The sequence below is a fragment of the Macrobrachium nipponense genome, chromosome 33 (genome assembly GCF_015104395.2).
Source record: "Macrobrachium nipponense isolate FS-2020 chromosome 33, ASM1510439v2, whole genome shotgun sequence".
NCBI lineage: Eukaryota > Metazoa > Arthropoda > Malacostraca > Decapoda > Palaemonidae > Macrobrachium > Macrobrachium nipponense.
In genome coordinates this window covers 52369894-52392657 of record NC_087219.1, presented here as the reverse complement: position 1 = coordinate 52392657, position 22764 = coordinate 52369894, and the positions used below count along the sequence as shown (strand labels likewise).

Sequence of the window (22764 nt, the reverse complement as noted above, 5' to 3'; positions counted from 1 at the left end):
GGGCAAAGCACAAAGGCAGTGAATGTTAGACGCTCGATACATATAGGAAACAACGCCCAACCAACCAACAGTCTCCCCCCTCCCCTTTCCCCAAGGGAGGAGAACAAGCCCCCCCTCACCCGTGGTGACGCCAAAGCTCCCTCCCCGTCTGACACTCCCCAACCCCCAGTAATCTACCACTGCCGTCAGATCCCTTCTCTTCCCAATCCCCCGCTACCTTCATCCCACACTGCCGGTCTGATGAGGGCGGTAACGCCATTGACAACCCCCGCCAACCTCAACCTAGCCAACCCCACAGCGCCAATAGCCAACCCAGAACCCCACACCACACACCACAGCGGTTCTCTCGTCGCCTGGCAGATGGTTGTTGCGCAATCTATTATCGACGAACAATGAAAACTGTTTTTTATCTCCTTTTTAAGTACGAAGTGGGGTTTTAAATGTGGCAACGGAAATGGTGCAGGGGTTCTAGCTTTACTTTTCATATCTTTTATAGAACGTCCTCTATTACAGTCGCTATTTCTTGGGTAAGCGTTCTATTTTGAAACACGTCCATGAATTCTGGGAAAATAAACGGTCTCCTCCACAAATGATAAATAAATCAAGCTTTGCTTGAAGAAAAAAATCGTCCAATAATATTAAAGGAATAAATCATTCGACTATTATTGCTATTTGTATTCATTTGCTGATATTGGAAATACCACAGAATTTTTATCACATGCTATTAATTTCTGTAAGCGTTCATTTAGGTAAAAATACTCCATTAATACTCAAAACGGCAGACTAGCACAGCGCATTATTAATAGGAAACTGCTGGGACGGCATTCTTTCACCGACTTAGCACTGCTAAGAAAAACTCGTGCTGAAGCTCTTTCATACAACGAAACCCACTCCATAACAAAAACTACAAGTTTTTGCCCGACGTGATGTTGAAACCTCGCGGGGGTGACGTGAACAGGATATATCATCGTAACTCATGCTAGCTCTGCTGTAAAACCCGTTTATTGTATACTCAAACCCCGCTGTCTAAAAATACAACCTCGAATAGCGCCGCTTACTTACACCACTGGTAACTTGCATGTTGTTGCCTCATTCATAATGTACAAATGTCTGGTGTTCATCCACGTATGTCAGTAGAATGAAGCGAGGAGCGGCGCTAGAATGAAGGTCGATATACAGAGGATGCATACGTACCATTCTATGTATACACCGCAGTGTGGATTATCAACCTTTAAGAGATGAACGAAGTGAAAGATTGAAGGGACGTAATTTTCACGATCGTTGTACTGCTGAGTTAATCGGCGCTATTTTATTTATGCAGCAATAGGTTTCTAGATTGGATGAGTAAAAAGTAGTCCAATTCATCCTCGCCCCTGTCTGATTAAATTAGCGTTTCATTAAATCCGCATGGAACTTCATAACACTATTGATTCCGCCCTTTACTCTGATTGGCTGGTTTGCCTCGATTCGCGGGTGGCGGGTGAGCGATAGTAACGCGTTTTCGTTTTCATTTTTAAAACCAAATTCGCTTTCTTTTGAATATTTATTCGCCTTTTGCACAGATAAATGATTTATTAGATATTAGATGTTAAATATCTTACGTTATCCACTCGAAATAAGACCGAATCTAATCCTTGAAAATGACAGGCAACTTTAATAATTGCGACAGATCTATTAAACATCTGTTTGGTTGGAGCAGAACTCGGAAAAACGTGTTATCTTATTTCTGGTGTTCAGCACCACGCCAGCAGCACAAAGCGGTGCTGGCTAGCCTCTCTTTGGGTGCTGACTCACCATCAGTGCCACTTGAGTGGGCGCCCCGTACTGTTGTGAATGTTTATTTAGTTGGATATATTCTTCACTCTAATGTAATCCCCAACTATGTATCCGAGTGAAGAAACAGTAAAGTTAGTACCAATACTGCCGTGTCTGAATAAATTGTCATCACAACCAGAAGGCATTTCCTGTTAAATATAATGAATAAATGAAAGCTGCCGACTTTAGTAAATGAATAATGGTGAAGCCTGAGGGGACCTCGTGCGAGGCTAGGAGACATCCGCAGCGGTGCTTGTTCTCGGCGCCCCCACACCCGCGTTCTCTTTCGTGCTCGAACACTACTGAACCCAGAATTTAGTACCGTTTGAATTAATTATAAATCGAGAACGACTTTGTATTCAGGAGACACAATAGGTAGACGGGTGTCGGATTACTGCACGGATTCACAACCTATTCCCGCCGGCGTACAATAACCCCCCCTTCCCCCACTGTAATTTTAATCTTCTGAAACCTAAGTCATGTGTGGGGAGGGGGTTAAGAACAGTTGTGGTTGTGGTTATCAGCGTGGGTTAGGAAATACTCGGTGCAGCAAAAACAGGCCAAACTGGCTGACAACAACCAATTACAGTATTTACTAGTTGTACGAGAAAGGAGACTGAAGCACGAATAGAAATGTTCATTATCTTTGCATAATATTATGATCATCCATTTTTTATCATACGCTTGTTGTTAGAATATATTTAACAAAACTGTTTTCTTTCTTCTTAATAAATCTAATGATCAATATAAGTAATTGCATATCATTTACCTTTCATATTATAGAGAATAATCTCAAACAATCATTATGTGAAAGGAAAACATATTCTTAAAAAGGGACTTTATTCACCATCAATTTAACTGGATCCCTTTATCAATAAATGTATCTATACACCCCAATTAGAATGCGTTTCAGTGTATATCCTTTGTGTAAACATGCTGAATGTTAGTGAATAGGAACACTTGGAGCCGTTACCATGCCAACGGGGTGTATTTCAGACCATCAATTTTCTTCCCCTACCTCCCCCTATGTCTGATACGTCCCTCACGTCGATTGGTTAGGTGGCGTGACACTCGCTTGCTGATTGGTCAGGTGACTGGGAACCCGGGCGGGGATTGGTCAGGTGGTGATGATAGTGACTGGGGATTGGCTGTATGTAATGGTGCAGCTGGTTCAAGCTGGGGGACGGCTTGGGGCTGCTCCACAGAGATTGGGGTTTTTGGGGGTTGGGGTGATACAGCAAACCGGGGAACCTTCTCCAACCTACTCATGGCCTGTAGACCTGGACTTGCCTCAACACAGGTTACAGGAGTACCACTGGTTGTCGTCATTGTACCACGCATTATACTTATTGTACCGGTACTTAATTACATAGTGAACGTTTGGACTTAGCTTCCGGGGAATTATCAGCGACTAAACTTGGCTATTAACCAACTCAACCATCTGCGACGCCATCTTTAAACCCAGCTTCACCAGGGGAAGGGCAAGGCATCAACTGTAAATGGTGAGTGAATTCACGCACTCACGGTTCAATGATTGGTTCATACAACCTTTACCCCGGGTTTTTTTTCTTCATTTCGATGACTAAATCCAATGGTCGTGGCGATTTCTTTCTGTTTAATATGAGTGTGTGTGTGTTGTGAGCGGCACATACTTCATCGATTCGGTGTTGAGTGCTGAGCGTTGAAGCACGCTACTACGTATTTAAAAACAGGAAACAAAGAATAGTGAGAGAAGTGGTGTTGTGATGTGGTGGTGGCTCGCCTACGTTGGCTGGACGCATTAAGCAGTTTCGTTTTTTCGTGCAAACGCACTGCTGTGACGTGTGTTGAAATAGTAAATGATGATCCAGCATCGAATTTTATTATATAATAATAATAAAAATTGCTTTGGGGATACTTGAGCGTAGTAGTGGGCGTGAGTGATGTGACTGTTTATTTGTTTATAGTTCGGTATTTTCAAGCGATGATTACAGCGATTGGATGTAATTGTAAACAGTGTTTTTACTGAAGAAACCAGGTAAATATTCTTAGTTGGTTGTTGGATTTCAATTGTGTATGTGATTGATATTGTTTGAGAATTCGCAATACACAACGCAACAAATGTGTTTTGTATTATATTCGTGCTTATTGTAAGGAATTTGTGTTTTTTTTTTTAATAACCGCCATTTTTGCCGACATCGTGTGCTTTCTGTCAACGAACTCGTTATCAGGTATTACGATGTTTCGGCGAATGTTATACATTACCACATAAACATTGATTATACGTACTATCAAACAGATACTCCAACAGTGATTGTAAGTGAATGTATTCCAGTCAACCCAATTTTTGATAATCGTTATTGCATAAATCGCTGCAAATATTGTTGATAATGATTAGACATTGGATATAATTAGCATCGCATAAGTGTTATACTGCTTTTCATGACTATTCAAATATAGCGAAGACATTGACAGTGACTGAATAATTCAGGACTTTCATGTGTAAACCTTGGGAATGTTCACATGTTTATAAATAAAGTAAACAAACACGTTCATGTTTATTTTACGATGGGTTATGTTGATGTGTTTGCGATCCATCCACTCACACAATACCAGTGGAGTCGCATATGCGAATGTGAAGTAGCCTTCTACTCGTACACATGCGCGCCCGCGAGTGCTCGCTTACTAACACACACACACACATGTATATACAAATACATGTTATTTATGTTATTGTTTAGAGGGATGACTACCTATATATTCTCATATACTACTGCATTAGTATTATATAATGTGTGAATGGGTGTATTAAGACGCGTTAACATAAGCAGTATATATATATATAATATATAGTATAATATATATATATATCTATATATATATATATATATATAGATATATAATAATATATATATATATATATATATATATATCTATATATATATATATATATATATATATATAATATATAACATATATATATATATATATATCTTATATAAGATTATATCTATATAACTTATAGACCAATTTTCTTAATATGGGGTGGCTCCGTAGAAAACAAACTATAATATGATGAGAGAGAGAGAGAGAGAGAGAGAGAGCAGGCGTTGAGAGAGAATAGTTGTTTTGGCAATGTCTCTCTCTCTCTCTCTCTCTCTCTCTCTCTCTCTCTCTATCTCTCTCTCTCTCTCTCGTGCGTGTACGGGGGAAAATAACCTCTTGAACATTAGTCGAATTATTTTTGCCAACTTTTACTTCCTTTAGTTTGTCACAGATTAGTGTTAAATTAAACAGAACCGTTTTTATTGGCAAGTTGCTTACGTGGAAGTGTAAGTAGGTACAGATGAAGAGAACCTGCAGGAAACACTGTCCTTTCTTCTCTATAAATTTTTTTGTTACTTCAAGCTTTTTATTGTACTTAATGTAGGAGTTTTAAGCTGAAACTTTTGTTTTAGTGATATGGCTGTGTTCAGTTTACCAGAGAACTTCCATTTCCTTAGGAATTCAACCCTCTGGGTGGTCCTTTCGGTTGGGTTTTGAGCTAGGATGTGCCAGTGCGAGCCCTTGCTTGCTCTTGGACATGAGACGTTGAAAGGATTAGGAGACCTGTGAATTCTGACTTTTAAATCCTATATTTATTGGCAGTGTCCCTTTTGTTGTGCAGTTATTTAAGTAGTTTTAGTTTATCTGGTAATAGAGATGAAAAGATATTATAGTCTGTGAAATCCAAGTATGAATTATGTGGAGAAATATATCAAATTCCATCATGTTGGTCAGTCCAGAATCGTGACGTTTGGTTGTAGGCTTTACATCCCAGGAGGGGGGAGGGGTTGGGTGGGACAAGGTCTGAAGTAATTTGGGTGAAATCCCACAGACTAACGTTTTACCCATGTACCCCTGAATTTGTTGGCAATGAACCACCTTAAGGGTTGGGGTTCTTTATGGGAAATGTTGGTGTGCCTCTAACGAAACCTGATCTGCATTTCATCTTTTCATTCAGTAATGTGAAAGCCAGCATTTGGGATTTAATTCGTTCATCAAACCACTCTTAAAGGCCCGTGGCTCTTGCGTTGTGAATAATTTACTCTAGTTGCAAACTCAGTCAGACCTTGGTTACGTAGGCGGGATAAGTGAAGAACCTATACTTCACTGTATTTCCAAGTTATCAGTGACCACCAAACTTTGTAAGTCCTCGACCCCCCTTGTGGAAATGTTGGTTCCTCAATGATCCCTAGGCATATAAAGAAAAGCAAAAACGTTCATAGTTTTATTTAAGGGTATTCAGACTTTAGATTATTTTAAATCATAGAACCTAATCAGAGTGAAGAGAATGCAGGCCAATTCCTCCACGTGGGGGAGGATGTTGAAACGGTCCAATATCTTATTGCCTGCTAAAGATCGCTAGCCTTACAACTGAGGTGTGCTGGATTTTGGAACTGTCTGACCCAAGGACAGCACTGTGGTGGCATGCACTAGGGTGAAGAACACTGGACAGAAGCCCCTTCCCAAAAGACTTGCTGACAATGACAAGGCCTACATTTATGGGCGAGAAACATACATATATATATATATATATATATATATATATATATATATATATATATAAACTCATTAGTGTGTGTGTGTGGAGCTAATAATGGCTCATTGGTTAATGACTCTCCCACCAAGACAGTTCATGGGAGAGCACCCACTACAATTGCTGACTATACCAGGTCTGTATTGTATATATATATATATATATATATATATATATAATATATATATATATATATATATATGTATAATAAAGTATATAAGGCTTATTAAAACACTGGTTTAAAGCTAAGGACTATATTTCGGTGGACTGACTCCCACCCTTATCAAGTAGTGAATGACAGAAATGTTCCATTTATGAAATATATAGCGGGAGATATGCCCTTAGGTGATGCCTGGGGTCACCGCTAAGCTAACGTTGGTTCTGTTTATTTGTCTTAATCCTATTCATCGTTGCCCTAAGGAAAATATTGTCTATATGGTCAGAATCCCAGGCTCTATCAGAAGGGTTGCTCCTATTATATTGTTGTTTTATTAGTGAAAATTCTACCATCTGACATTTGTATCAACAGCTGCTCTTGTGTAAAATTCTGGACGAGTTCCAGTCCATGGTATGGTTCTTGTTATTTATATAATAGAAAATTGCCGAACTATGTTGTCAATATCTAACTGGGCGCTTATGTTGAGTTAATCTTTCCGAGAGAGATTTTCCTGTGAATCCATAGTATGACTTAACACAATCCCCTATTTCCCGTTGCTGAATAACCGCTGGTTCCATGCAATGTAAAAACACCATGCAAACAAACCAACTCCTACATCTTTAGAAACTGGTTTCTGCTGAACGTTAATTAAGGCTTTCCCCAAAGTATTCGGATAAGTAAAAATGAAAGGGTTGGGTTGGGCTAAGGTTTGTGTGATCTCTAGTAAATTATCCACATAAGGGATTATGATTTTGTTTGTGTATTTTTCCTTCCCTTTGTTTTCTCTGGGTTTATAAAAAGTGCTCTTTGCTTTATGTATGGCTTTTTCTATTATGCATTTGGGATATCTACTCTGAACCGTTTGACCAATCTAGACAAAATTTGGCATACGGCCACCATTGGACCCAACTTAGCTAATAGGGTAGGTTTCAAACCAGTACCCCAACCACATCCCCCTTACCTTCGTAACTTAGTAGTAAATAAACTACAGGTTTATCATACTTCATTTCATGTACTTGAGACCATAGAAATATGTTATTGAAAATGCTTTTCAGTCACCACAGCAATACTTGGATAAAAGGGACAATCACCACAGTAATACCTGGATAAAAGGAACGGTCATCATAGTAATACCTTGATAAAAGGGACAGTCACCACAGTAATAACTGATAAATGGAACAGACAGTACAATAATAACTGAACAAAAAGACAGTCATCACTGTAATACCTAGTTAAAGAGACAGCATAGTAATATCTGGATTAAAAGGTACTGTGTCACCACAGTAATTCCAATAAAAAAGGGACAGACAGTACAGTAATTCCTGGTTAAAGGTGAGAGACAGTGCAATAATACCTGGTTAAAAGTGTCAGACAATACAGTAATACCTGGATGAAAGGGACATTCACCATAGTAATACCTGGATGAAAGGGACAGTCACCATAGTACATAATACCTTTATGAAAGGGGCCTTCACCACAGTAATACCTGGATGAAGGGTTGCCACAGTATTACCTGGATAAAAGGGATAGTCAACACAGTAGTACCTGATTAAAGGGGACAGACAGCATAGTTTTAGTGGATAAAAGGGTCAGCTACCACAGTAATACCTGGTTAAAGGTAACAGACAGTGTAATAATGCCTGGTTAAAGGTGTCAGACAGCATAGTAGCACCTGGATAAAAGGGACAGCCATCACAGTAATACCTGTCAGTTCTCCCACGCTTTTCTCAAATGGTGGCTGTTTGCATGAAAACAGTAGAACTGTCAGTCAGCCCATCAACACAAACCCCTCCCCCTCTCACTTCCCTCTTCCCTACACCTTTCCCTTTCTCTTCCCTTTCCCTTACACCTTTCCCTTCCCTTCTCTCCCCTACACTTTCCCTTCCCCCTCCCTCTTCCCTGCCCTTCCCTTTTTCCCTTCCACAACTCAGACTGTCATTCAAAATTTTCCCAGGCAGTGCCAGGTTGGTCGGTTAATATATATGAATATTTATATATGTGTGTGATCAGTTTCCTGTCAGTAAGAGTTTTCTATTGTTATTGAGAAAGAAATACTTCCATTAGGGTTGAGCGATGCATGGAATACATGTAATTAACAATTTCAGACAATTTTTTATGTTAATGTATAACCAATACATTTATTATTGAAGTTTCATAGGAATCTCAATAATTGGTTTTGTTCCTCATTACATCTTCATCCCTACAGACAAATGTGCAACTTACCTTTTTATCTGTTTGGTTATGAACAATAGCATATTTTGAAGTTGCAACAAATTTCTATTGTTAACTATGTGTATTTTGTACTGTATACAAATTTCAGTATTTGCACATACAAATGTGAAAAGACCCGATGACCTATCAATACTTTGACTCATGCTGAAAGCCACAAAGATTTAACCCAAAATTGTTGGTTTGTCCACTGATACAAATCGGGATGTGTGCTATGAATTCAAGAGATTCAGTATTTAATTTGCATTAAAATGACGAATTTAAAACAGTGCTTAAACTTTTGTTTCCACAAATCTGCTCATCATCAACGCTAATGCTTTACTATTAAGTTGGCTTTGTCTGTCCATCCGCACTTTTTATGTCCGCCCTCAGATCTTAAAAACTATCGAGGCTAGAGGGCTGCAAATTGGTAGGTTGTAGAGATGTATCCTCATCTGCATCTGCGGATTATCCGTATTTTTTATAAATCCGCATCCGCCATGGCAATTTCTTAACATCTGCTTCCATATCCGCATCCACGTTAGCATTGCGAGTAACATCCGCTACCGCATCCGTTTCTGCAAATGCAGTTTCAGACATCCGAAACATCTCTACTACTATGTTGATAATCTAACCTCCAATCATCGCACATATCAAATTGCAGCTCTCTAGCCTCGGTAGTTTTTGTTTTATTCAAGGTTAAAGTTAGCCATGATCGTGCATCTGGCACCGCTGTACGTGCCAACAACACAAGTCACCACCGGGTTGTGGCTGAGAGTTTCATATGGTGTTATACGCTATACAGAAACCTCTATTACGTTCAAGGAACTTCTATCTTATTTGCTCCTTAATTAAGGGGTGAGGTGTGAAATGAGGGAACTCTGCTCTCCTCAGTCATATACCTGTTTCCTGAATTCTCATGTGGTGTTAATGTTCATGTATGATCCTCCCCCCCCTTTTTTTTTTTTAATATCAGTACCTTCTTACCACGTTCTTTGTCTTGTGCCTTCCGTATCTACTGTTTCTCTGACTCACTGTTCTTCATCACTCATCACATGTCCATACCATCTGAATAATCCACATCATACTAAGTTATTTTGTGGTTTTAGAGAATATCCAGTGGGGAAACCAAAGTGGATTTGTCAGGCGCTAGTGATGTTAAAAGGCTTCAGCTGCTATTTTGTATTTTGAGCAGATTTGACCCTTCCTGTTGGTGCTATACGCTCATTGCTCATTAGGTTTCCCCCACCCGTAACTTATAGATATAGTGGGTGGTTTGCTCACAATGATGACCAAAAGTGCATCAAAACACAAGAAAAGGAATTCAAGAGAATGTATATGGCTCCTGTATGAGATGATTGTTGTCTGGTATCTGATGAGTTCTCTGAAACATCAGCTGTATGTGGCTGGAGTAGGAACTGCTTACAATGAATGTTGATATCTGTATAGAGTTGATTGATACCTGCATAGAGCTAAGTTAAGTATATGTTAGTTTTACCAGATCACCGAGCTGATTGACAGCTCTCCTAGGGCTGAGCTGAAGGATTAGATATTTGTTACATGGCTAGGAACCAATTGGTTTCGTAGCAACAGGACCTTCAGCTTATTGTGGGATCCGAACCACATTATATCAAGAAATGAATTTCTATCACCAGAAATAAATTCCTCTGATTCCTCGTTGGCCAAGTGGAAAATCGAACTTTGGACCACCAGTTTGGTAAGCGAGCACAAAAACCACCTGTCCAACGAGGAACTCTCATAGACCTGCTGCTCACAGATACAGATGTTTTAATACCTGCATACGCAGACAAGAAAAGCATTATTACAGTTAGCTAGATGCTGCACCTGCGACACGTGACAATATTCATATGGTCCGATATGGCAAATTTGGCTGGAATTTTATTTACCATTTGTTTGGTAAAACTTTTATCCATTTGACTAAAGGATTTTACACCAAGTTATATTGTGCAGCCTTCTTTCAGCCTAATCCTTTCTAATTCTTTATTGGTCATATTTCTCGTTTTTAATTATAGACAATGCACTAGGTCTTGTTGACATGTCTCTTAAGTTTCTTGTAAGGAGTTTGCCATTATACATAACTGTATTTATTATAAGATGTTTTCCTGCAATACTGTTGATACCAGAACTTTTACTTCATCACTGATGCACTGTTCAGTCTGTAGCCAAGAGGGGTGATTACTATAAACAGGTCAGGTGCTCTTCCCCAACTATCAGTATGACCAAGTGTTTCTTGATTCCTGTTCTGACTAGTGTTGTACTTTCTCAGGAAATAAGAGAATTTTAACAGAGCTCTTGATGATTTCAAGACTAAGTTAGGTTTTTGTTAGAGGGTTCTGGCATCCAAACTCTGTTTGTTATTCCTGTGTATATTGAGTTTAGTTTTGTTCCATTATTCTTTCTGTACATGCACTTGTTAACCCGATTTCATTAATGTACTTTGGAGATATGGCTTTCTACCCTGCTCCTAAAATTTTTCATGGTTGCCCTTTTTTGAACATCAGTTAATAATTACTACAATTGTTGTGATCTCCTAGGTATCATATTGATTTCCTTCCTGTACCGATATTCTCTTTCACTCTGGGAGAAACCAGAAAACTATGGTTCAGAAAGATGGCTAAACAATTTAGATTGTCTCCATTCATTGGTTAAATACACAACTCAGAAAAATTTGGGTACTACAGCACAAAAGAGTTTCACATTTTAGAAAGATTGATGGTGTGGAAGGATTAGATTTTGGATTTTGCCTTTGATTTAATGTCAAATAGTGTTGACTTCTCCGAGCTGTGAATAAGGTCTTCATGCAGTGAAAAATTGCCATTTCAAAGATTAGAAAAATTCAAAAATTGAGTGCCATCTCATATATATAGCGAGATGCCACTGATCTTAGACATCTGAGAACAGACAACGAAATTCAAGAGAAAAAGTGATGTAGACCTTTCACAAGAAGAGACCAGACAAATGGCCACATGTGCTTTAGTAGTGGGGAAGTGTCCTGTGAATGTCAGGTTAAAATAGAAATTAGGTCTGCGCTCAGACAAATCTTTTATCATAGAAGACAATGGTGTTAGAGGATGGTTAGCTGCTTGATTTGGTCTTTAACTCCAGTATGAAGTATTTGATCCCTTTTTTGTTGCAATTATGACCGGAAAAGCTTCCCTACATCAAGACTGTTCTTGGGGGATACTTTCATTGTATGTTGTATTTACTCAGGGTTCATTGAAGGTAGATAATACTAGAGGCAGTCGCGAAGAGGAAAGTAGTATATAAGCGAAACTTGAATTTGGTGAGTTCAATTTCATAAGTACTGGTGACAGGTGTTTCTGTTTACTACACTTGCGTGCAACATTTTCTGCAGCAAAGTCGTTTACTGAAGCAATTGAGCGTAAGTGGCTGTTGAAAAAAAAAAACCGTTTCGTTTTCAGCTTAAATTAAAAGGCATTTAACAAACGTATTTCATTAGAGAATTGCTGAAACAGCACATTTTCAATTCAGTGGCCAGCCAGGGTGATGGATTGCTCTGAGGTGTTAGTCTGATAGAGTTACGTTTTTTCTTTCTTTCTGTGTCACGAGCAGTTTAGCCATTAATGTGTAGTATTCTCTCATCTCGGTTTTCGAATATTCTTTGGATTGGTGGTTTATTTTTTTTCTGGAGGGAGAAGCATTTATAGGAAAGAAGTCTTCTAGGCAGGGATAACGTTTTGATTTTGGTCTCTGGGTTTGATTCACTCGTCAGTAAAAAGCGAATACCATCAGCATTCATTGAAGAGACTTCAATGCAGATAGCTCGTAAGAAAAGCGTATGGAAGTTTTCACTTCTCAAACCTAATTGCTGGCATTAGCTTTTCAGAAGTGTCGAGCCTTGTACTTGCTTTTTGTCATTAATAACAAACTTCACTTGACATACATCTAGGGCATTCCTTAACTGATTGTTGTGCAAAACTTGTTCAATTAATTTTGTTAAACTGTAATGTGATGTGAGGAGTTTTTTTTTTATTTCGTAGTAATGTTTGATATTTGCTTTCTCGTGTGGCAATATTATTCTCTCTCTCTCTCTCTCTCTCTCTCTCTCTCTCCTCTCCTCTCTCTTCTCTCTCGCTCTCTCTCTCTCTCCTCTCTCTCTCTCTCTCTCTCTCTCTCCTCTCTCTCTCATTTATTTCCGTTTTGTTTGTTTTTCGCCGTTCCTTCCCCTCGGTTTTGTGTAATTTCACCCTTGCGTTATCTTGCTTCTGCATTATTTAATTGGTTATGTGTGATTGTGCTTTCTATTTTCGATTCCGCTTCAATGTAGGTAATTCAGATGCATTCTCTTTCTATTTTTATGTTTTTTTAATTCTCTTTGCTTCTGTAAGATCCTACTTACTCTCCAAAGGTAGTTAGAATTGGCAGCCCAGTGCTTCGTCCAGTCCAGCCCTATTAAAGAAAAGAAACGCAAAAAAAAAAAAAAAAAAAAAAAAAAAAAGCAACGGAGACAATACAAGGCAACAAAAAAAGCAACAGAGACAATACAAGGCAAAAAAAAACAAACAAACAAACAAACAAACAAACCAGACAGGCAGAAGAAAAACAACAGACCGACAGAGAGAAGTGGAAGGAAAAGAGAGATTTACTTTAGGAAGGAGCTCTACCCTACCTCTCGAAAGATGTAAATGTTATGAGTTAGAAAATGGAAGAGTTTCACAGCTGGCTGTAGAGAGGAGAGGTCACGAAAGTACACAGTCCTATAGTTATTGACTTTCATGCCAGGCAAGATGGAGTGGATACCCAACCCTCCTGAGAGAATGAAGTACTCTCTTGGATTTCATTGAAGTAGTGAATGTAATTGCACCTTTGCAGAAGAATTAGAAGCCCACCTTATAGCAGATACAATCAAGATGGCGAGAAAGGTCAATGCAGTCATTTGTTTTGCAAGCTTCCTTTGGTTTGTCCCTGTTGAGTAGGAAGATTAAATATGAAAGCTGTATTCAACACAAGGGTGAATAAGGCCAGCAATTGTTTTAATAATTACCATGAGGAAAGACCTTCCATCATTTTGATAAAACTCCAAACAGATTTTTGAACTGTGATCTTATCAAGTTAGAAACACTCCGAATGTTCAAGATATTGATGATCGATAGTAGTTCAAAATATCTTTCTCAGGAACTGTTCCCAATAAAACAACTTGATGAAATAGGAGGCACTGTTAAAATCCTTAGAGGTGACAAGTTCCATCCCCAAAGATTCTTGAAAGTCCTGCAAAGATGACCCAAAATAGAGCGAGATAGAGAGGGCTTCCCCTAGGACTTCTTACCTTTTGGTACCCATATTAATGATCTGTGAAAGAAGAGATTGAAGGCTGGCATTGAATATTCAGTGACGGATTGAAGTAGTAAGTTGACAGTAGAGAGTTAAAGAAGTCATCTTCTTATGAGGTTAGCTGGACTGTTAATATTTCCATATGAAGGAATATTTGCGAGCTTTTCCAATTTGACATAATTGGAGGAAAATCACAGTACTCGGTTTGACTTACAAAACTGAGTCATTATATAAGCATACACTTTCGACCAGACACCTTGATAACCTGTTAAAGATTCAAGAAACACAATGTCGAAAGTGGATGTTTTTGGGGAGAGTACAAGATTCAAGAAGGGAGTATTCTGAGGATCAGCAGTGTCAGAATCGCAGAGAAAAGACTTGGCTGGGCAATGGGAGCCAGTGAGTGAAGCCATTCACTTAAAAAAAAATCACGTATAGCTTTATCAGGCTGCAAAATGAGAAAATTAGGCTTAAAGAAAATGTAAATAAAATTAGTGCAAATCACGAGATGATGTTTGTGGCTCTGCTCACCAAATCAGTTTACTGAGAAGCAGGAGTTTAGAAGACAAATGCCTCTACATTGAAGGTCATACACCTCTCACATTAGGTGCCATGAGGTCAGGGTTTGTTACTAAAGTAAAAAAAAACCTCCTTGTGAAAAATCAAAGGGAGTGTTTTGTATGGTTGTGTGGAGGAAATTGGCAGAGAGGCAAGATGTGATTAACCAAGACAGGAGAGTGGCCAAAAAACCCTGGGTGCTAAGAAGTTTTTATGTAATTCAAAGAGTTTGAGGTAAATGAAGAATAAATGTTATCTTGAAGCTGTGATAGTAGTAGTAATAGTCGTGGCAACTGGTTCATACATTAAAATTGTGAACTTGTTCCATGATATGGAGAAAATATTCAGCATCCTACACTTAATTCAATTGTCATGTCCAGCACTGCTTTACTTCTACAACTATTGTGCAACCGAGCTTTACTGCTTATGGTCTGCTTGAACTTATGCAATCTACTATGCCTCTTCATGCACCTCCACCACCTCTCTGACTTGACTTTCCATCTCTAGATCTAGACTTCAGTCTGGGCACTGCATGATTGTAAAGAAAGTATTGTGAAAGGTCAGAGGGTAGTGACACTGGTGGAGAGGAACGAGAAGACCCTTAATATCAGACAGGAACTACACACAAACACCACGAACAGAAAACAGTGATTGATGGAGCCTTTATAACTAGTGTTTAGAAGTGCTCATAACCATTAGGATCATTTGTTGGATGAGCGCCTCAGTGGCGTGGTTGGTTTGGTGTTTGCTTCTCACCTCGGTGGTCGCTGGTTCGATATTCGGCCATTCCATTGAGGAGTGAGAAAGGTGTATTTCTGGTGATAGAAGTTCACTCTCGATGTGTTCGGAAGTCACGTAAAGCCGTTGGTCCCGTTGCTGAATAACCACTGGTTCCATGCTATGTAAAAACACCATACAAACAAACAAAACATTTGTTGGATGTTAAACAGTCTATTCTGTCTCAAAAGTAGCAGAAGAGATGAGGGTCTTGTTTCCCCTAGCAGCAGTGTGGGTAGAAGAGAAGCATTCTGAGGCAAACAAGTATTAGTAGCATTTTGAAGAAGAAATCTGAGGCTTGCAGCATCGTAGACAGGAGTTTCGTTTCAAGATCCACAGAGTGGACTGTAGGAGAGCTTAATTGAATGAACCACAGAGGCCAACGTTGAAGTAAATAAAGACCATGAAAAAATAATAAAGGAACGTTAAACATTGTTGGATAGACTGGCTTTTGGGAGAATAGGGGAAGACTGTAGTAGGTAGAGGCCAAGTGGCGTTGAACAGGGAGTATATTAGAGGTAAGATCTCGAATGTCATAGAGGTAGTGGGGAAAAGAGATAACTTCCTTGGGGCTAAGGCTTTGTTTTATGCTTTTTCTTTATCAGTTGTATGATTATGTGAAAGAAATGCTGACAGGAGGGAGACCCTGATGCCCTTATTTATCCAGTTGGACGAAAGTGGAACAAGGAAAGAGTGAGGTCTACTCAGATTAATTTAATTTATGGTTAGCCATTTTATCCCTGTCTTTTTTTTCGGTAGTGTATCGGTTATATCTTCTGAATTGTCTTTTTACATAGAAGACCTTTGTGAAGTTTTATATTTGGAAAATTGTTGCAGATCATCTGGTTTCTCTATAATTCCTCTTCTAAAACTTAGGTTTGTTCTGTCCACTCAGATGAAGGGATATTGTATGATATTTGACTCGTCTGTTGTTTTTACATATAACGTATCCTTTCATTTAACGTCAGATAATTTTTTTTTTTCGCTAAGTTCCATTTTCCCTTGGCTTCGTTTTACAGTACTATTAGAGTAAGCAGGTGCACCTGATTGCGGCCCCCGTGTGAAAACATAATTAGGATTCATTCTTTCCAGGTGAGGGAAAACACCTGTTACTCGGCATGTGTTAAAACTGTTTTTTTTTGTGTGTGTTTGTTCTCTTCATAATATGAGTTAAACGACCCCTTTCAAAATGAGCGCATATTCTCATAAATTTTGATGTTACCAAAGTTACCACGTTCATTTATTTTGAATACTCATGAATTCAATCGACAACTGTTTACTTTCATTGTTTGGGATCTGCCAAAAAAGAGTTTTCTTACTTTAGTTTCTATGAGAGTTGATTCTTTTATCTCCTGTTGTTGCGAACCTATTTTATAGAAAAACTCTACATTTACCATTTAGTTTTAATAATGCATTATTATTATTAAAAGGATGTTTGACGCCCTTTACTTCTGGATTTTTCAAGATTTGCAGTGAAGCGTAACTTTGTATTTTGTTTGTTGAAACTCTTTCCTAGTCCATCTGGTCTTGAGAGAAGGCCTATCAGTCATTCGTTATCCTATTCCACTGCTCCACCAGCATCTCCACATATCTGTTAAAAATCACTCTAGTTTACTCTGAAGGAAAAAGGTTCTCTCACATATTCATTTAATGGATCTCGTCCATTGGTGGGAAAAGTTCACATCTTCAGGATATTCAGCTTCCCTCCTTTCCCTGGGTCTCCTTTCTCTGTCTTTTAGTGAAACGGTTTCCCTTCTTCAGCTAATGAATACACCCTTTTAGTATGTATGAAACGTGAGTAAATGTATGTGTTGCCTGTGTGTGTTCTAGTATGAAAGCCTTTGCCTCTGTGCAGTCTTATTTAATTTTAATTTATTTTTTTATAATACTGAATGACCTATTTGGTCCCAGTTCCTGGCCTTTGGCCTAGACCTGGCATTTTATCTGATCCTTCGGGCCAGCCCTATGAGAGATGAAAGTCAGCTCAGTGGTCTGGTTAAACTATTTTTATAATCATAATCCCTTCTTCAGCTCTATTGCAGAGCTGTTTCTGTTCCTAGGGTACCACACCCTTGATCCTCCAACCACTGCCCTCCAAGCAAATCCTTGTCTTTCCTATATTCTAAACAATTAAGGTCATTAGGGTTGTGGTATCTTTGAAGATCAGCAAGGCGCTCAGTTGGGATTATATTACTGCAGGATTCCTCAAGGAATGATTTGATATTAACTTGCCCTTGTGCTTTGCCAGATTTTATGTTTATTTGTTCAGTTCTGCTCTTACTCCTCCTCATGAAAGTATGTATTAGTTCAAGCCATTCTAAAGGTAAATGATTTCTTAAATAGATCCACCATCTATTATACTGATAGTTACTGTATGTCTTGTAAATTTCCTGCAACCACTTCGTAAACAAGATTATCTGCTCAAACGACCCGAGTTCAACTCTTCTTTAGCACCACTGGTATGGCTTTTGCAGGACAAGATCCACCGGAGACCTTTGTTATTAGACATTTTTATCTTCACCCACCTCTGGAAAATTTCGTTGTTGCTTTACTCCTTGTCAGTGAATTCAGCACAATGGTAGACTTTTTTTATTTTTCTAGTGTCAAAGAGCTTTGTATTTGTTCTTGGCACCACAGGGTTTTGCTTATTTATCTTATCCTGTGGTATACCAAGGGTTCTAGTCTTTCACCTTCTCTGTTTCTTCTCCACATCATAGATAGACTATTTTCATTGTGTGCGTGTTGTTTTCATTGTTTTGTTAATGACTGAACCTTCCATCCAAATTTCTTCTGATACTGCCCAGCTGTCTTCTGTTGATCACAGCTAACCTAAATTCTTGAGAGCACGTCTGAATAAAGATCAGTCTTACTCAGGTTTTCTGTCTCTTGTCTTTTCTCCTTCCAGTTCCTTTATTTTCTTTCTTATATCCTATTCATACTTCTTTCTTATTAAACTCATTTGTCTTGATTAAATGTGTTTCACTTTTTTAACCTTTCCATTAACTGCCATCTTATTTTGAAACTTACAGTATGACCTTGAATTTTACTTTACTGAAATCAAGTATTATGAGTGGGCCAGATATGAAGTCTCTGTCATATGGCCCAGTTTAAATTTCTATTTTTCCTTTGATCTCTTAGTTTGTTTCACATATGCATTATGCATGCGAGACATGAAATCTATATTGAGTATAGTTCACAGGTTATAGTCTTGTAAGAATGACCTTGACCTCATTCTGCACAAAAGCATCACCAGTTGGTTATGCATGCCTAAAGTTTCCCATTGGACGAGTGGACTTCGCGCTCAGCTACCGATCTGGTGGTCCGAGTTCGATTCTCGGCTTGGCCAACGCGAAATTAGAGGAATTTATTTCTGGTGATAGAAATTCATTTCTCGATGTAATGTGGTTCGGATCCCACAATAAGCTGTAGGTCCCGTTGCTAGGTAACCAAATGGTTCCTAGCCACATAAAAATATCTAATCCTTCGGGCCAGCCCTAGGAGAGCAGTTAATCAGCTCAGTGGTCTGGTTAAACTAAGATATATTTATGCATGCCTAATATGTGGCCTTTATCTCATATAGTAGTTGAACATAATTATGGCTCAAGTCAGATTTCCACTAGAATCCGACCCGTAAGTTCGACTTTGACTTCCCTCTTCATACTGGCACCATTAGTCTGTTCAAAATTTGTTCCAGATTGAATTATTACTTTACCTTTGACCTTTTAGGTATGATCTTGACCTGGAGTTCATTCTGCACATTGACTTTGGTATTAGATTACCAACAGTGTATATATATATATATATATATGATATATATATATATATATATATATATATATATATATATATGACCTCTTTTTAAATATTACAAGAGTTATAGCTAAAGAAAGGTACTTGTATCACTGCCCTTGCTGTATGCATTGGAAGCAATTTCCTGTGAAAAGGTGCATCTGTTATCAGTTTGAAACTAGCTAAGGTACACCATTTTGGATCCATTTTGGAATTTTCTTATATATAATAATAATAATTATAATAATAAAACGGGCCCATAAAATGCTAAAATATAGAAAGTAAGTACTATATTTCAGAGACTGCTGTCTCTCTCTTCAGATAGGTAATGAATGAGAAAAGTTACAGAAAAGTCAGTATTTATACCATGAGATCCATCCACAGGAAAGCCGTTAAACTAGGTCACCCCTGTCGATAATTTCTCTTTAATCTTCTTAACCATTGGCTGAAGGAAGATTTTATCTATGATATCTGAATCCCAGGCGCCCTTTGAGATGTTCATTACCTGTTTTTGTTTAATCAAGGCTGACTATCATCTGGCTTTTGTACTGACATTTGCTGCTATAAATTATATGTGACAAATTCCAGTTTATTCTGTGGTTATGGTTATTTATATGGTTAAATATAGCTGAGCTCTGTTGTCCATACCCAACTAACTGTTTATTTGTATTAATCTCTGGGGAAGTGATTTTCCAGTAACACCGATGTAAGATTGGCCACAGTCCTTGCATGGGATTGCGTAGACTTTTGTGTCTTTGGGGATTGGCTTTTGTTGGACGTTAATCAGGGATTTGGCTAGGGTATTTGTGTAAATAAAGGCACAAGGGTTAGATTTTCCAAGAGTCTGTGTCAGTCTTAATCCTGGCCAGGTGGGGATTTTTATTTTATTGTTCGGTGTCTCTCTGGTTGTGTCTTGAGGGGCTCCTCCTATTAGATGAAATTCTGTTGTAACAGAAAATTTTTACCAGACACACACACATATATATATGTATATATATATATATATATATTATATATATATATATATATATACATATACATATAGTTTTGGAATGTACAGCCTCACAAGCGAAGGTTTTGATTTTTATTTAATGTTGGTCTGGTTCACTACTCTAGCACTAAGTTGAGAATTGCTAGCAAGAATTCTTATCTCATTTTACATACCTGGGCTCTTTGCAAGTGGTCAAGACTGCACCTCCCTCTGACTCCTGTGTCTGTTGAAATAACTTTACTATGTGATGAATTGAATATGTTTACTATGGGTTCCACAATATTTTACCATGGCACAACTGTGGATTATTAATCTCGTGTGAAACTTTCCTAGATGTCTTCGAACTTGGAGTTACTGATTCTCTCAGACTCCAACTTAAACTTGATCTTTCACACAAATGTCTATTATTATTTTTATTTTAGTAGATGAAACCTATTCACATGGAAGAAGCACACTGGGTTCATTGACTTGAAATTTAAGCTTCCTAAGACTTGATTTTAACCTTCCACTGCAGACCCTGCGCTGCAGCAGTGAGTGAGTACAGTAAGTGATCATATGATACAACATCTGAGTTGCATTCCATGACACTAACCACTATACCAGCTGCCAGCCTAACCTTCAGTGATAAAGCTGGACTTTCACTTTTTACAGTTCTAGAATAGAATTTAGGCCAAGTGGTTGGACCCGTGAGGTCATTTAGTGCTGGAAGGGGTGTTAAAAGTAAGTAGATTTGAAAGGTGTAAGAGGAGGAAAAACTTTGCAGTTGCACTATGAAACAATTGCTAAAGTGGATGGAAAGTCAGATGGAAGAAAGAGTATGAAAGGGGGTGCAGTAAAAGGAATGAAAAAGGTTGCAGCTAGGGACTGAAGAGATGCAGCTAGGGACTGAAGAGATGCAGCTGAGACCCATAAGTAATGCCTACAGTACACCACAGAGGTGCATTGACGGCACTACCCCTCTATGGTGATAAAAAATTACGTATGTACCATAATGACAATGATAAATAATTTACTAGATAGCCACTAGAAAGAAACAAATATACTAACAAAGATAAAAAAAAAACAGGAGTGAAGGTGAATCAAAGTTGTACAGTGAGAAAGTTATTAACTCATGATAAAGATAAGTTACACACCATGTTTCAGTATTTATCCACAAAGGCTAAAATTAATTCATTCTTAAAACTAATTTCAGCACACTCACATGTCGACGTAAACGGAATAAAATTCATGTCAGTTCTTTTTGGAATGACAGCTCTAGTTAAGCCCCCTAAACTAATGGACTTATCTTCGTTAACTTGTAGAATAGGAGGGAACTTGAGAGGCATAGTCAGTGCATTTCTCAGGGTGCAGTGTCCCTTCGACCCATTCCTTTTACTGTACCTCCATTCATGTTACCAATTTTTCATCTTGCTCTCCATCACCTTCTAACAATTGTTACATAGCGCAACTGAGAGGTTTTCCTCCAGTTACACCTTTCAGACCTACCTACTCTCAATGTCCTTTCTAGCTCTGAATGACCTCATAGGCACCAGTGGTTGGCATTTGGCCTAAACTCTATATTCCATTCCATTCCACATAACAGTCTTAAGAATGGAAACTCCTTGGGGGGTTAGTTCTGACAGTGCACCTCATGTGGTGCACTGTAGGAATTATTTAAGGTGCTTTGCAGCGTCCCTTCGGCCCCTAGTGCAACCCCTTTCATTCCTTTTTAGTGTACCTCCATTCATATTCTTTCTTCCTTGTTACTTCCACCATCTTCTAACACTTATAGTGGAACTGAGAGGTTATCCTCCTGTTACACCCTTAAAACCATTTACTCTCAATTTTTATTTCTCTGTTGAATGACCTCAAGAGGTCTCAGCACTTGGCCTTCTACCTAGATTGTATATTCTCTTCTTTTCCATAAGGAACGTATAGGACTACAAGCATGATGCTTTAGTGTTGCTGTGATGAATGCATAATTGAATGGCTGACCAAGAAGTGCTTGGTAAGATTTGATGAGAGAGAGGTTACAGGGGCATGGGTGGGAAGAACAATATTTCTTTTGTGATGGCATGTGCTACACTGTGCAGGAACCTGGCGCTGCCCATCATGTCTCCCCCTACCCTCCTGATCCCCTACCTCCCCTGACAAACAGGTTTGCAGGAGGATGGTGGATGTGTCATGTTCCCCTTACTTATCCTGCCCCAACCAGGATGGACAAACAGGTTTACAGAAGAAGAGTAGATGTTTCATGTCTCCCCTACTCTCCCGATACTATACCTACTACAACCCAACTGTGATGGACAAACAGGTTTGCAAGAGGAGGGTAGATGTTTCGTGTCGCCCCTACCCCGCCTCACGTGAGGTGGACAAACAAGAAAGATCCACTCAGATTTTATTATGATTGATGATGTTACTCAAGGAAAGGCTTATCGAAGGGTTCTGATTCTGAAAGACAGACAGGTGACAGAAGGAGTATATGAGAAGAACAGTGGGAATTTAGGCAAGGATGAGGCTCTACTGTTTCTTTTAACAATTTTAAGCGAGAACATTAAATTTTCAAGTTACGGGAAGAAGCTTTCTGTGGCTTGCATAGACCTAGTCATCATCATTATC

General features: G+C 38.7%; 1 protein-coding gene across 6 annotated transcripts in view; it reads left to right on the top strand.

The window, feature by feature from the left end:
* The first annotated feature begins 3044 nt into the window (after positions 1 to 3044).
* The window catches only part of LOC135203189 (uncharacterized), a 100446-nt gene continuing 80726 nt past the window's right edge, over positions 3045 to 22764 (top strand). For 3 of the 6 annotated variants that reach the window (XM_064232907.1, XM_064232911.1, XM_064232903.1), the window contains exon 1: positions 3045 to 3317. The gene's annotated coding sequence lies outside the window, so the exon portion shown is untranslated. Of the gene's footprint in view, positions 3318 to 3449; positions 3833 to 22764 lie in introns of those variants that run through there. The other 3 variants (XM_064232908.1, XM_064232905.1, XM_064232913.1) reach the window with 2 other exon arrangements.